The 13,608-nt window shown below is 34.6% G+C and overlaps 1 protein-coding gene and 2 non-coding genes across 6 annotated transcripts in view; all 3 read right to left on the minus strand.

Moving 5' to 3' along the window:
- Plc21C (Phospholipase C at 21C) overlaps positions 1 to 13,608 on the minus strand; it is a 244,036-nt gene that overhangs the window by 54,143 nt on the left and 176,285 nt on the right. The window lies entirely within an intron of this gene.
- Positions 10,458 to 10,564, minus strand: LOC149718520 (U6 spliceosomal RNA). The gene has a single exon (XR_016381401.1). It is a non-coding gene; the product is annotated as a U6 spliceosomal RNA (small nuclear RNA).
- On the minus strand, positions 11,395 to 11,501 carry LOC149718521 (U6 spliceosomal RNA). The gene has a single exon (XR_016381413.1). It is a non-coding gene; the product is annotated as a U6 spliceosomal RNA (small nuclear RNA).

Genomic DNA, 13,608 nt, shown 5'->3' on the forward strand with positions numbered 1-13,608 from the left:
GCACCCCTATGCCCGGCAAAGTTCTCATCACTCATGTCAAAAATGGATTGGTCTATAAATGTGTTTTGTAATTTGTATGGGTAAAATCGGGGATAGATTTAATTTTAGAAGTAGGAATGGAGAACAGAGTAATGTGGGCACACGTCAAAGTCCCGCACCCCCTTCCACGGGACGGGGGTATGGAAGAAGAGGCGGGTCATAGCCATCACCGTCAGCAACGTCATCAAAACGTAATTGAACTGAGCCAATAGGATAATTTAAAATTTTCGTTACGTGTTGGAGGGAGGGGCTCTATACTGGACTATGAGTCGGACTCCATTCCTACTTCTAAAATTAAATCCATCCCTGGTAAAATTAAGTCTGAAACTAACCAAAATCAAGAAAAAAAGCGATTATATTTAAAATATTAAGAGAATCGTATAAAATCGGATATTTTGTGTTAGAGTTTTTAGTAATTCACATTTTTTCAAGGATCATCAATTTCTGTCTGGGCTTAAAAGAAGGTAATAAAGGAACAAAAACGTTGCTCTCATTCAATACGCAGGCCTTATCTATTATTGCTCGAACATTTACTATAACTGCTATAAAAAAACTAGTGATTTCTTAATTCTTTCATGGTTTTCAAGCAACGTTCATCGGTGAAATGCACTAAGAAATAAAAACTATGAGATGATTCAAAGTGATTTTTCTTGTAGAAATGATTGCTATATTTGGCAAATCAACTACGTTTAAGAAAACCGTACTACCGTTTATCAACTCTTGGCAATATGAAAAAAGATTTAAAAGTCGGAGGTCGGTGGTCAATCGGTCACGTTAAGCTCCTTCTCGTTTTTGGAAAAAAACGGAAGCCGCAGTGGACAGAGTCGTCGTTTCTCGTTTGACGAGCGACCGCCGATGTCCGTCCGTCTTATCTCGAGCAATGACCACTGGCTCGTTCCATTCCCCTCTTTCACTGTCCACTATTTCAACGGAAGCTTCGTTCACTATAACTTCCCTTTCGAATTTTCCGTAGTAAAGATGTGAAAATGCTTTTGAGGAAGGTTAACGGGAAAAACCCCAGACTTTCTTCAAAATAGTCGATACACCAAAAATGAGGATGTGGTGGAAACCATTTTGGTTTTTTTTTTTTTCGGAAAACATATTCTATTCGGTATCGTTCTGGCTCAGTGGGAAATGCTATTTATTTGATACTATAATCTTAAAATGGAAATAGTACTAAGTTGCTATCGTTACCGAGTGTACTCAAAATAATACGTGTCATTTTCGTTATAAGGCTTCTATTTCTGTATTTGTACAAGCATGAGATGTGAAATATTTACATTTTTGAAACTTTTATAAGGGTCTGTTTACTTTTTACGGTCCCAGGTCCTTATGGACCTTGAAGACTTTAAACTATTTTATTGAAGCGTTCAGCTTAAAAACGCTTTATTGCAGTGTTCAGATCTAAAACGAATTTTATTTTAATTCAGCGTTTAGTTTTGAAACTAATTTCATTTTAATGCAGTGTTCAGCTTTAAAATTAATTTTATTATATTGCAGTGTTCAGCTTTAAAACGAATTTTATTTATTGCAGTGTTCAGCTTTAAAACGAATTCTATTTTATTGCTGTGTTCAGTTTCATAACGAATTTTATTTTATTGCAGCGTTCAGTTTTAAAACGAATTTTATTTTATTTCAGCGTTCAGTTTTGAAACTAATTTTATTCTATTGCAGCGTTGAGTTTTAAAACGAATTTTATTTTATTGCAGTTTTCAGCTTTAAAGCGAATATAATTTTATTGCAGCGTTCAGCTTTAAAACGAATTCTATTTTATTGCAGCGTTCAGCTTTAAAACGAATTCTATTTTATTGCAGCGTTCAGCTTTAAAACGAATTTTATTTTATTGCTGTGTTCAGTTTCATAACGAATTTTATTTCATTGCAGCGTTCAGTTTTAAAACGAATTTTATTTTATTTCAGCGTTCAGTTTTGAAACTAATTTTATTTTATTTCAGCGTTCAGTTTTGAAACTAATTTTATTCTATTGCAGCGTTGAGTTTTAAACCGAATTTTATTTTATTGCAGTTTTCAGCTTTAAAGCGAATATTATTTTATTGCAGTGTTCAGCTTTAAAACGAATTTTATTTTATTGCAGTGTTCAGCTTTAAAACGAATTTTGTATTATTGAAGCCTTCAGTTCTAAAACAAATTTTATTTTATTGCAGCGTTCAGTTTTGAAACTAATTTTATTTTATTGCACTTTTCAGCTATAAAACGAATTGTATTGCAGTGTTCAGCTTTAAAACGAATTAAATTAGGAAAATTTCCTAATTCATAAACACCCTATATACGGGCATTGCTTTCTATATTGAAATCGTGATAAAGTAATGATTCGTAACTAAAAATATCAAGTCAGGAAAAAAGACAAATATTTATAAAGAAAAAGACGAGGACATCACCCACGCCGATTTCATTCGATATTCAATCTAGTTTAATGACAGTCGAGAAGAAATCTTCGTAACAATGACGTCACTATTCCTCGTCATTCTCCATTTCATCCCCCCTCCCCCCGGTTTCCCATCTTTTCTAAACAGCTGAAGGGATTGTTAAGAAAACTGGCCAAGAAGAAATTGATTGTAGATTTTCTTTTTTCTATTCTTCCTCTTTTTGGGTTTTTCTTCACATCCTGGAGCGTCATTTATTTTCGTTGGGACTCTTTTTTTTTAAGAGAGACCTCGTGGCCAAAGATAGCTCTTTATCTTTAAGGCCTGAAGCTCATTACTCGACGTAAAATATTTTTTATCATAATTATATTTGTAATCAGTTAAGGCAGTGTTTCCCAGAGTTTTTTGGAGTTGCTTATAATATGTAATAATACATGACACATCTTGGTATGCGATGGGGGAGGGATTTCAGAGAAAACTCCTATATTTGTCTACGAAAAAAATAATAATCAGAAATACGACTTTTAGCCTGTGTAGGTCACTAGACTAGACTCGAGTAGTTGGGTTATTTATAGGCCAAAAATGACTTTATCTCGTGACGTAAACGTATTTCGGCAATTTATTACGTCAATTTTGTCTGAGAACTCTATTTACAATTTTTTTTATCCTAAATATAATCGTTGGTCTAAAAATGTAACGACAGAGCATTTGGAAAACACTGCTTTCCATTAATATTATAATTTGACGCATAGTAAGAAATAAATATGATTATAGTAAAACATCGTCATAGATTTGCCATCTACCGTTAAGACAAGACCTGCGGCAATGAAACTATTTCAGTGTACCTTTCGCACGCTTTGCCCTTCGGTAGGCGATTGTTAATTAAGTTTGATATTCGAAATGCGAGGGATTTATTTTCTTTCCCTTCTGCGTCATAATTACGTAAGATGTTGGCTCTCACGAGTCGCTCTTCAATTTAAAGTTTCAAACTAGGCTTAGCAATAACACTGTGTATAAGATTAGGCTTAAGCCCAAGCCTTATTTCTTGTATACTTTTACCCTAAATTTCCAATAATTGTTAAAGAGGCATACGCTTGAATTCAAACGTCAACAATAGCTATGTTTAAAATTATTTAAGGAATAAAGTTTCATAAAACGATTTAACTAGAATTATGGTAAATTACTGACGATTAAAATAATTAATATCACTTATATATATTTAATTATTTAAGTAAAACTTCTTAATTGCATCTCGACTCGGAGAGGTTTATTTTGGATTCCCAACTTGTCACGTTCTACGTCACATGCAACTAAAACCAACTTCTGGTAGAGCAAAATTTTAAAGGTTGGTTTTCAGTTGACCAAATTTCTTTTTGGTATATCTAACGTTCTAGAAGGTAGATTTTTTAAAAAATTTAAGAATTGTTCCTTTATTTAAACGCATTAAATAAAAGACATGCTTAATGACGTGTTTAAAATTTATTTGCCATTTAATATTATTACTTCAGATAAGGGGCATCTATTCAGACTTTGCCATGGTTTCTTTTCATTCGTATTGGTTGGGCGAATGAAAAATCCTCCCGTTTTGTTGAATAATTCAATTTCGGGCGGCTTCATTTTATCACAGATTGGAATCCGGATGAGACCTTGATAGAAATCAACGCGGCGCCCCAAAGCCGATCCCCGATCACCCCGGACCTTTCTAATTTCGGTGAGGATTAATACTTCGGGTGCAGGCCGAGAAAATCTTTATTGTTTCTGTCACCATAATTAACGCTGATAGAGCCTGAGTCTATACCCTCTTTTAACAATATCAATGTTTCAAGGCATATCTATGTTCATTCCAGATTAATACAGACAGAAAATTATCTATCAATAAGGGCATGGAGCTAGGAGCGAAGGAGTTGTCGCGAAAATACGCCGGGGGTATTAACAAACAGATCTTTACAAGGATACTATAAGGGCGAATAAATATGGCCCCGACTTCAAACCATAATTTAAGTTCGCGTGACTCGCGTCGGTGGCAAGAAACATTTAGGCTTCAAAGTAAAATAAACCAATTAGTTAGCAGCGCCAAATATGTATAGTTTAAAGAACTATTTATAAATTATTTCAATTTCGCATGCCAAATGAATTTCTCTCGGATTAAATCATAAGAAAATAATATATAGCTCTATATAAGTATGAAACGTAGTACATTTTCATACAGCATTTCGCTTCCAAATTTGCCGCTCTTACGCTTTTACACCCCGTGGGAGAGGTTTTGACACTATGAATAAAAGGGGGTCCTCGAAAAGCACGATGGGAATCGGGCCATCAGGGAAATATGGCTGCGCCTCTAGAGACATCGAATTAGTGTAGCGGCTAGCCTCTGTCGTACGGATTATGATTTTGGGCTTTTCGGTTGCTGGTTTTTCGCGCCCTCTATCAATTCATTATAATATTTTGACAAACACTTTATCACTTATAATTATCATAATAATAACTGCAAGACCTTTAACAATATATGAAATTGTAAAATTTTCAAAACCAATATTTTGTTTTTTATTGCCTGAAATTCTTAATAGATCACGTTAGAAACTTTCTGCAAATTTCAATGTAAGAAAATTCTGTTTACATGGCTTAAATGGAGAGTTTAATACTTATAGGGAGCTACATATTATTTTCTTATGGTTTAATGTATTTCTGTAAATCCAATCCTTCCCTTACTTAATTGTATTACTAGCGGACAAAGCCTTGTATCATCTTGATTAGATTTTCTCTTCGCAAAAGCCTTTGAAGTCGCACTATGGACCAAAGCCTATTTATCCTCCACTTTATAACTATAGTAACAGAAGGTTCGACGTCTCCAGGCTAACTTTACGATCTTAGGAGACCAAGATTGGCGCTACACTGCCATCTTTGGCTCATTACAGGCCTTGACACGGAAGCGGTTCAGGGTGATACCTGGTTTCGGAGTGTAACGTTTGGAACAGATATTTTCTACACTGACAGCTGATATAATAAAAGTTGAGCTAGTACACAAAATTGCGTCTATATTACATAAATTTGAGAAAGTGGTTTGCGAGTTGTTTGTTTGTTTCTTTGTTTTTTATTTATGCAGGAACACAATGCATTACTGAATTTGACCAAACTTCATGATTGATATCAGGTTTTAGAAGTAGTTTGGTAGCAATCTAATTTTATAATAACCTCATATTCCATTAAAACACATAGGGAACACTATGTAACTTAGCTTGTATTCAATAATAAACTAGTATAAATTATTTCACAATTATTTTGGTCGCCATTTGCCAACATGGAAGCGGATTTAAACCCACATATTCAGAACTTACCGTAATTATTTTAATTTCCTGCATTTTAAAGGCAAGGACCACTACTTTAACGTGTTAATTTCAAATTAATGGCCATGATGAGGGTCTTAAATTTTGCTAGTACTTTGTGTTTTTGAATTAATTTTAGTTTATTATAAACTTAAAACCAAATTAAAAATGGAAAGATATGAGACACCATTATTAATGTTTTTTTTTGAAAATTGTGACGTTTTACGCGGTTTGGCAGTTTATTTGTCAACATCGTTTCACGATCACGTGATGGTTTTCAACAATAGTGGCCCTTCTCTGCAAACCGTACAAGATTTTTGATATCAGGAAACAAAGAGGGTAACAGCTTTGGCAAGGTATTTTGGGAGTATTTGCTCTTATTTATTATTTATCGGTTATATTTTCCTCCTAATATCCAGTTGAACCGTATTTCAACCCATAATAGAGCATGCGATCACACGTCAAGGTTGTTGGAGATGGTCACACGTCACGTCACACCGGAAGCTTAGAGGAAAACTTTCACAGCAAGAACACTTCAACCAATTCAACTTCTACAATTACCCCTCTTTGGAGGAAATCAATTTATTTATTTTCGTGTTAGTTTGCAAGGCCTTGAGTTGGGGAAGACAGTGTTAAGTAAGTACATTCTTAGATTTTCTCTTAGACGAGTGCAGTCCATCGCAAATCCTAAAAGGAGACTTCGTCTAACATAACCAGCAGCCAACTCGAACTAATAATAACTGGTCGCAGCTCGACGTTGATTAGCTTTACTTTAGAAACCAACTAATTTAAAAGGGAGGGAGCTAAAATATGGTGTTTCAATACCTTCAGTAAACTTAAGTTTTGGAATTCCATCCACGCGCGTCCAAATTGCATCTGCTTCGAAAAGGGTTGGACACGTACGCATTTAGCTAATTCAAATTCCTCAAATCACAGGGAATCACTGTTATTTAGTAAAAGCGACTAATCACAGCAATTTCTACAAAGTCACGAAGGATAGAACTGATTTAAGCTTCTTTGGGTAGCATTTGCGTAACAATTCGATTAAACTTTGGAAATAATTTTTAATAATTTTTAAATTCATTTTTGTAAATAGTGAGGAAATATTGACAAAATTTTAAACATCGATTTCATTTGAAAATACTAAAAATTTTAAGATTTAATAGATATTCTCGAAATTTTTTAAGATATAATAGATATTCTGAAAATTTTTTAAGACTTAATAGATATTCTCGATTTTTTTAAGATTTAAAAGATATTCTCGAAATGTTTAAGATTTAATAGGTATTTTCGAAATTTTTTAAGATTTAATAGATATTCTCGAAATTTTTAAGATTCAATAGATATTCTCGAAATTTTTTAAGATTTAAAAGAGACTCTCGAGATTTTTAAGATTTAATAGAAAATCTCGAAATTGTTAAGATTTAATAGAAAATCTCGAAATGTTTAGAATTTAATAGAAAATCTCGAAATTTCTAGGATTTAATAAAAACTCCCGAAATTTTTAGGATTTAATCGAAAATATCGAAGTTGTTAAGATTTTACAGATAATTTCGCAATTTTCAAGATTTAATGGAAAATCTCGAAATTTTTAGGATTTAATATAAACCCAAAATTTTTAAGATTCAATGGAAACTTTCAAGATTATTTAGATTTAAGAGCAACTCTCGAAATTTTCAAGATTTAATAGAAACTCTCGAAATTTTTTTGAAATCAGGCATTTTGAAATAAAAATAAAATGATTTAAAACATCATTTTTAAGAATAATTTGCAAGATCGCTTGGAATCATAAAATTATTTTGTGAATCAGGAAATCATTTGATTCGATTCGAGGTACGTTAGTCAATGTCCAACTCCTCTGTAGAGAGCCATACATGTTTTTAATATTCAAATTTCGGAAAGTTAATTTACAATTCTTGTTGACCGAAACTCTCTGAGACGGGAGGCTCCAAACACTGCCAAACAAATCTTATTTACTCAAAATCGCGAATAGCTTTATGTACGCGTTAGAAGAAATATTAAACTTTAAAGCGAAGAATGAAGCTATGACGTATTTCTAAAAGGCTTATTACTTTTCTCGTTATTCTGTTTTAAATTGAAAAACATTTACAGGTTACGCGCAAATACAAATACCAATATTGCAAACAAAATTTCATTTACTGAAAGATTTTTATGGGTTTACATCAATCATAAGTTTATAAGATATGTTTCATAAGTAAGAGACTAGCTATACTTTGTTTGTTTGACAGTACCTCACCAGGCGTCGCTTTTCCAGAATCTATGACGCTTCATCTATGTCACTTCATGACAGGCTCTCAGTAACCATTAACAAACTTATTGAACATATCATATGAACTTGTGCTTTTATTGAATGAATGGTAGCATGCTATAACATTTTAATATTGTCGAGTTTGGAGCATTTGAGGATGAAGTGAAATAGTTCTCCTGATGACGTCATTAGGGAGTATTTTCGCTTCTATAAAGTAGCGAGATTTCAAGAACCGTAATGGTCGCAAAAAATAAAATCATTTCAAATGAATATCAATTAAAATTGATGCTTAATTTGTACAAAGAGCGTGAAAATGAATCAGAAAACTCCGAAACGTTGACGTCATTGCCAGTTGGTCATTAAATTTTGTTTAAGAACATATTTATCCCGAAAAAATAAATAAATAAAGGCTTTGCTGTATTAATAGGTCCTTTGTTTTGAGAAATAACAATTGCATTTTAAATAATATTATTGGACATATTTAAGAAAACGACACAGTTATAATGTCACCCTGATGAAAGTTTACTTTAAGAAGAATGGGCACTTGGAATATAAATTAGCTTCGATACTGATAGATACTCTTTAGAAAGAAACGATTTTAATTAGAGCCGGTGGAAACAAAGGACTAATTTCAAAGATATACAACTTGTAAAATGAGTAACAATTAAACAAACAGTTTGCACTCTGTTAAAAGTAGATAAAATCAAAGTTTCAAAAAATAACATTTACTGTAAAATTATAATAAGAAACATAAATATATGTTTGATACCATTTAGCTTGTAAAACATGGTTGGTTACTTTTAAAATAAGATATCCTTTAAAGACGCTTATCTTCCCTATAACAAGAAGTAAGATGAGACTAGAAGTACTGACTCGAGCTAACCAAATTCTTCACTTGGTGAAAATGAATATTCTTGATAACACACAAACTGTTGGCCCTCTGGCCTCTGGTAGCAGTTTCTGAATTTTCCCTCCAAAACGTGAGACGCTGGTGGCGGTAGACGGCCGAACTAGATTCAAGCACCCGCGTCTGGGTTCCGCCGCTTTAGGTTGAGGGGAAGGGGGTAGGAAATGTTTTGTAACTCGACCAATTTTTTTTCTCTGTAGTGTAGGCGCAATGCAAGCGGCATAAAAACCTCAAATTTGTTCACTAGCGCCAGGATCTACTACCAATGCTAGAGCCCTTTACTTCTAGTCTCATCTTACTTTTGGTATAACTTATAATTGCGCTGAAACGTTAATAATATTGTATTTATAATAATCAGGTTAATTAAAATGGATAACAACCAACAAAGTTCGAGCCAGCTTAGTAAGTTCCAACTTAGCAGCAGACGATAATAATAATCTTTCCCTAAATGGCGAGCTATTCCGTTATCACGTATTTCCCGCGGAAATGTCAAACCGTGGGACATCCGCGGCACACAAAGTCACCGTAATATATGTGAAAGGTATTTAATTTTATAACGGTCAAGTTGGACATTATTTCATATCTTTGGGCTAGTAGAAACAACTGACAATACAATACAGGAAGGTATACTGTTGTAATTCGATGGGATTTTTTTTCACTAAGAAGAGGTTAAAAACTCCTATGGGGCTAATATAAGGGGAGAGTGTTCAATTCACCAAGAGTTAATTGTTCCTATTTAGAAAGGAAGAATAAAGGAAGCGTGCGGATAAAAGTAAAAAAAGAAGGAAATCAAACGAGACTACTTCCGGTTTTACCTCGCTCCGGAAATGAATGGGTAAAAGATCCCCTATAGCCGCGTGTATCTACGGCTATACTGCTGTACCCAAGGGAGTGAACGACTCCACCCACAACAAACATCGTAATTAGAACGCTGCCATAAGCCTCATTACGGAGCTATTATGGGATGAAACGACAGAGTGTGGCGGCATTCCCCCCTCATATACCAATACACTGTTCTGCCTTCTTTTCTTTTTATGAGATATCAGTAGTAGTTTTTTTTTTCACTACATAAGCGTATAAGAATGTTCTTGAGAGAGTTTTACGCATATTGGAGGCTTCTATGCAGTCAGGATTAGTTGAAGTAATGGTTTCAGAACTTCTTATAAAAATGTACCGATAGCAAAGTTAGGAGATTGCTGTCAGGAATGGAAAATAAACCTTATAACAACGTAAGCCACAACTCGTTAAAAATTCAAATTTGGTCACTCATTAGGTCTATTTCATACGTAATTCAAGGTATGTAAAAATGACCACTCCCCTTCATTTGGGCATATGATTAAAAAATTTAGGTGATCGGACAAAAGCCAACTTGAAAGAATTCCACGTGTATTCGAAAAACGTTTTCAATATCGGATCAAAAAATATGGTAAAAACTGAGAAAGGGGCAGTCTATCGTTCTTTTTGTGACTCAGAACGGAGAAACTTGATCATAACTTCAGTTACAATCTATTTATTATTTAATGAAAATTAACATAAAAAAATTTGGAACGCTTCACGATTTTGCGTGTCATCCTTGCGCAGGGGCCATGCTAATCTTCTCTGTATCGTTCCAATTTTAGTATATGTAGTGCCGAAGCTACTACAATCTTTTAATGTTTTCCACGTCTATATATACCCCATTTTTCGCAAAGTATTACATTGGCCTTATATGCCTCAAAATGAATAAATATTAAGAAAACTAATCAACATTCTCTAAAATTATGATTCGTAACGTAAAACAACTAATGAAAGCTACAATGTTGTCGAAAATAAAACTAGTCTGAGCTGTAATAATCCACAATACAAATCTATATGCACAATAAAACAATATTCAATACTCCGTTCCATTTATTCCATAAATTGCTTTCCCCCACTCTATTCGGGAAAGTAGGGCTTTCATACAACCGGGCTGCCAGGCCTTTAGTGCGGTTTCTGATAGGAAACCGATCCCCATGATTATAAGCACTGAGCACATTTAGTCTTAGAGCTCGGCATAATGCCGACGGCATTATCTATCCATGATCCATGTTATTTTATCTTTATCCATACTCGAAAATTATCCACAGATCTTACATGTTAAATCCACAACGTTGTTTATAAATAATCGGTTATCCACCAATTTGTGGATAATGGATAGAAAATGCCGAGCTCTGTTTAGTCTTGGCTTTTAAAGTTGCGAAACAGCAAGCTGAAACTTCACTTAAGCGATTAACCCTTGGCTAAATTTTTCCAAACAAAACCGTCTGCTACTGCCGATAGCCGAAACGCGGTGCACTTTACAAGGCTGCCGGACTAACAAAATGTAAAATCCACAAAATAGCGGAAGTTTGACTAGTCCATTTATATATTTTTATTTGGTCTTTGTTGACTATTACGGTTTTCCTACCCCCATTAATGGAACGGTGTATTAACTTGTATATAAAAAAATCAAATAAAAAATATGGAACGCTTCACGATTTTGCGTGTCATCCTTGCGCAGGGGCCATGCTAATCTTCTCTGTATCGTTCCAATTTTAGTATATGTGGTGCCGAAGCAACTACAAAACCTACACCTTCTCAACTTTTCTATATACCCCCAATTTTCGAAAAATAATAAAATAGACGTATTTTTCAGAAAAACACTAATTATTAAGAGAATGGATCATAATGCCCTATAGGTTTGTTGCTGTTCGCGTAACAAGTAAGGTAAACTACTCCTTAGTCGAAAAGTACTACAATTTGAGTTTAAATTGGAACTAATTATTAATGACCCTATGATAAAAAAGATTGGGACCCTTTATGATGTTGCCATATTCATTGATTGCGCTTAAAATTTTTGGATTTTTTTCACATCTATGCTTATAAAATTCCTTCAACAATCGTTATGACTTTGGGTTCCTTATCCATAGCTGAAAAAGGTCCAGAAAAGAATTACTTAATTTGTGCATATTCTATATGGCAAAAATTAAGCATATGAGAAAAAAGGATGGCCTCTGAACCTAAGAGGAAACGGCTTTAAATTCGATTTAATCTAACAATGATGTACATTTTATCATGAAAGTGGCTTTCACTTTGACAACCACATCTGAGCCAGTGAAGTTAGGACTGAAGTAACCCGCACCATATTGATAAACGACTTGAGTTCTATTCTGTTATTTTATGGGCTTCTGTTCCATTTAACTTCTTTGGCAATAACCCTATTAGCTCGAACTTGAAAGCAGAATTTCTGGCAACCATGAGATGCACTCTGTTAAATCAGTGATAACGAATTCTATGGATAACAAAACTTTAACGAATTTACTAGGAACTTCAAAGACAACTAGAAGGCAAGCCCGCGCACATAATGAAATTGTCTGTGAACCATAAGAAACGTAAAAACTATAAGTATGATGTAAAAGTATACTGAGTGATGGGTTTTAAAAACCGCAAACGTAAAGTTTTAGATAATATTTGGAAAACACAGCAGACGTTCAGCATCTATTCACACGTGTCAACAACTACGTTAAAGATTCGCAAGTTCAGTTTGAAAACTATAATTTTTGTCCTGCAGTGTCGAGATGGCACCACCTCACCCTTTTCTTTAGCTATAGCTCACTCGATGATGCCATGATCCAGTGAGCTATGCTTTAGCCGACGACCTATGAAAAGTTTAAGGATTCTTGGCAGTATTTGTCATTTTAGATTCGACTATTTTAGAATTCAAAAGTCTTAGTTAAAAATCACTATATATGCGACAAGTTTAAAGTCGTCTGCTCTCTGAACAGAGAAATGAACGTGCCGACGCGACGTAGTCTGCAAGAGGGCTTAAAAAACAATACTCTTGTAGTCCAAGCTGTACGAGACCTATGAACCTGCCTACGCGACCGAAACGATAGATACTCTAGTCTGAAAGGAAGTCCAAGCTATGCGAGAACTATTTAGGAACAGCGGAGTGGGACGGAAAAAGTATGAGGGGGAAACCCAGACCCAACGAAGACGGCCATGATTACCCTAAGGCCAATATCAAGTATCGTGGCTATGTTTAGCATGGACTTGTTGCGATTGAGAGGTATCATAGCCGGACATAAGCAATAGCACGAACGCCCTTTTTGCTGTTTCACAACAAAAAAATTAATCAGACCCATTTTGACAACGCCACATGAAACTACGAAAAGAGAGTTACTAATGGCTGTAAGGTTACCTTTGATAAAACTAAACCACTTTGCTCGGATCAAATGAGAGCGACGAATAGCTCTTTGTCAAGAATACCAGGAGTGGAAGTGTATGAGCGGCGGAGAAAAGCCCATAGAATTTGATTCTCTTTTAGATAAGAAGACAATGATTCCATAGAAAGCAAGACGCCAGATCTCGATCGAGACGCAAACCGCGCGCCTTGGTAACGGTAAGGATATATATATACTCTTGCTCGACTGAAGGATTCGAGCAAAGAGCTCCGTCTGCTTTCATGTAGGGTGTATAAAGTTAGTTACGCCTTTTACGATATTACATACGGGTCGAGGCAAATTTAGGTCGCCTCAGTAAGGCGGACTACAGGTTTGCTTATTAATAGACTGAGATTAATGTCTTTTCATCTCTGTAGGGACTAGAACTTGACGCGTTCATTAGGGTCCCCTTAAAAAAATTTAATGCGCTTTTAAATAGACACAAAGTATATTGCTTATCAAATTTT

Source organism: Phalangium opilio, unplaced genomic scaffold, assembly GCF_054372755.1.
Source record: "Phalangium opilio isolate 3A_F unplaced genomic scaffold, DU_Popi_V2 ptg000002l_1, whole genome shotgun sequence".
In the NCBI taxonomy this organism is placed as follows: Eukaryota; Metazoa; Arthropoda; class Arachnida; order Opiliones; family Phalangiidae; genus Phalangium; species Phalangium opilio.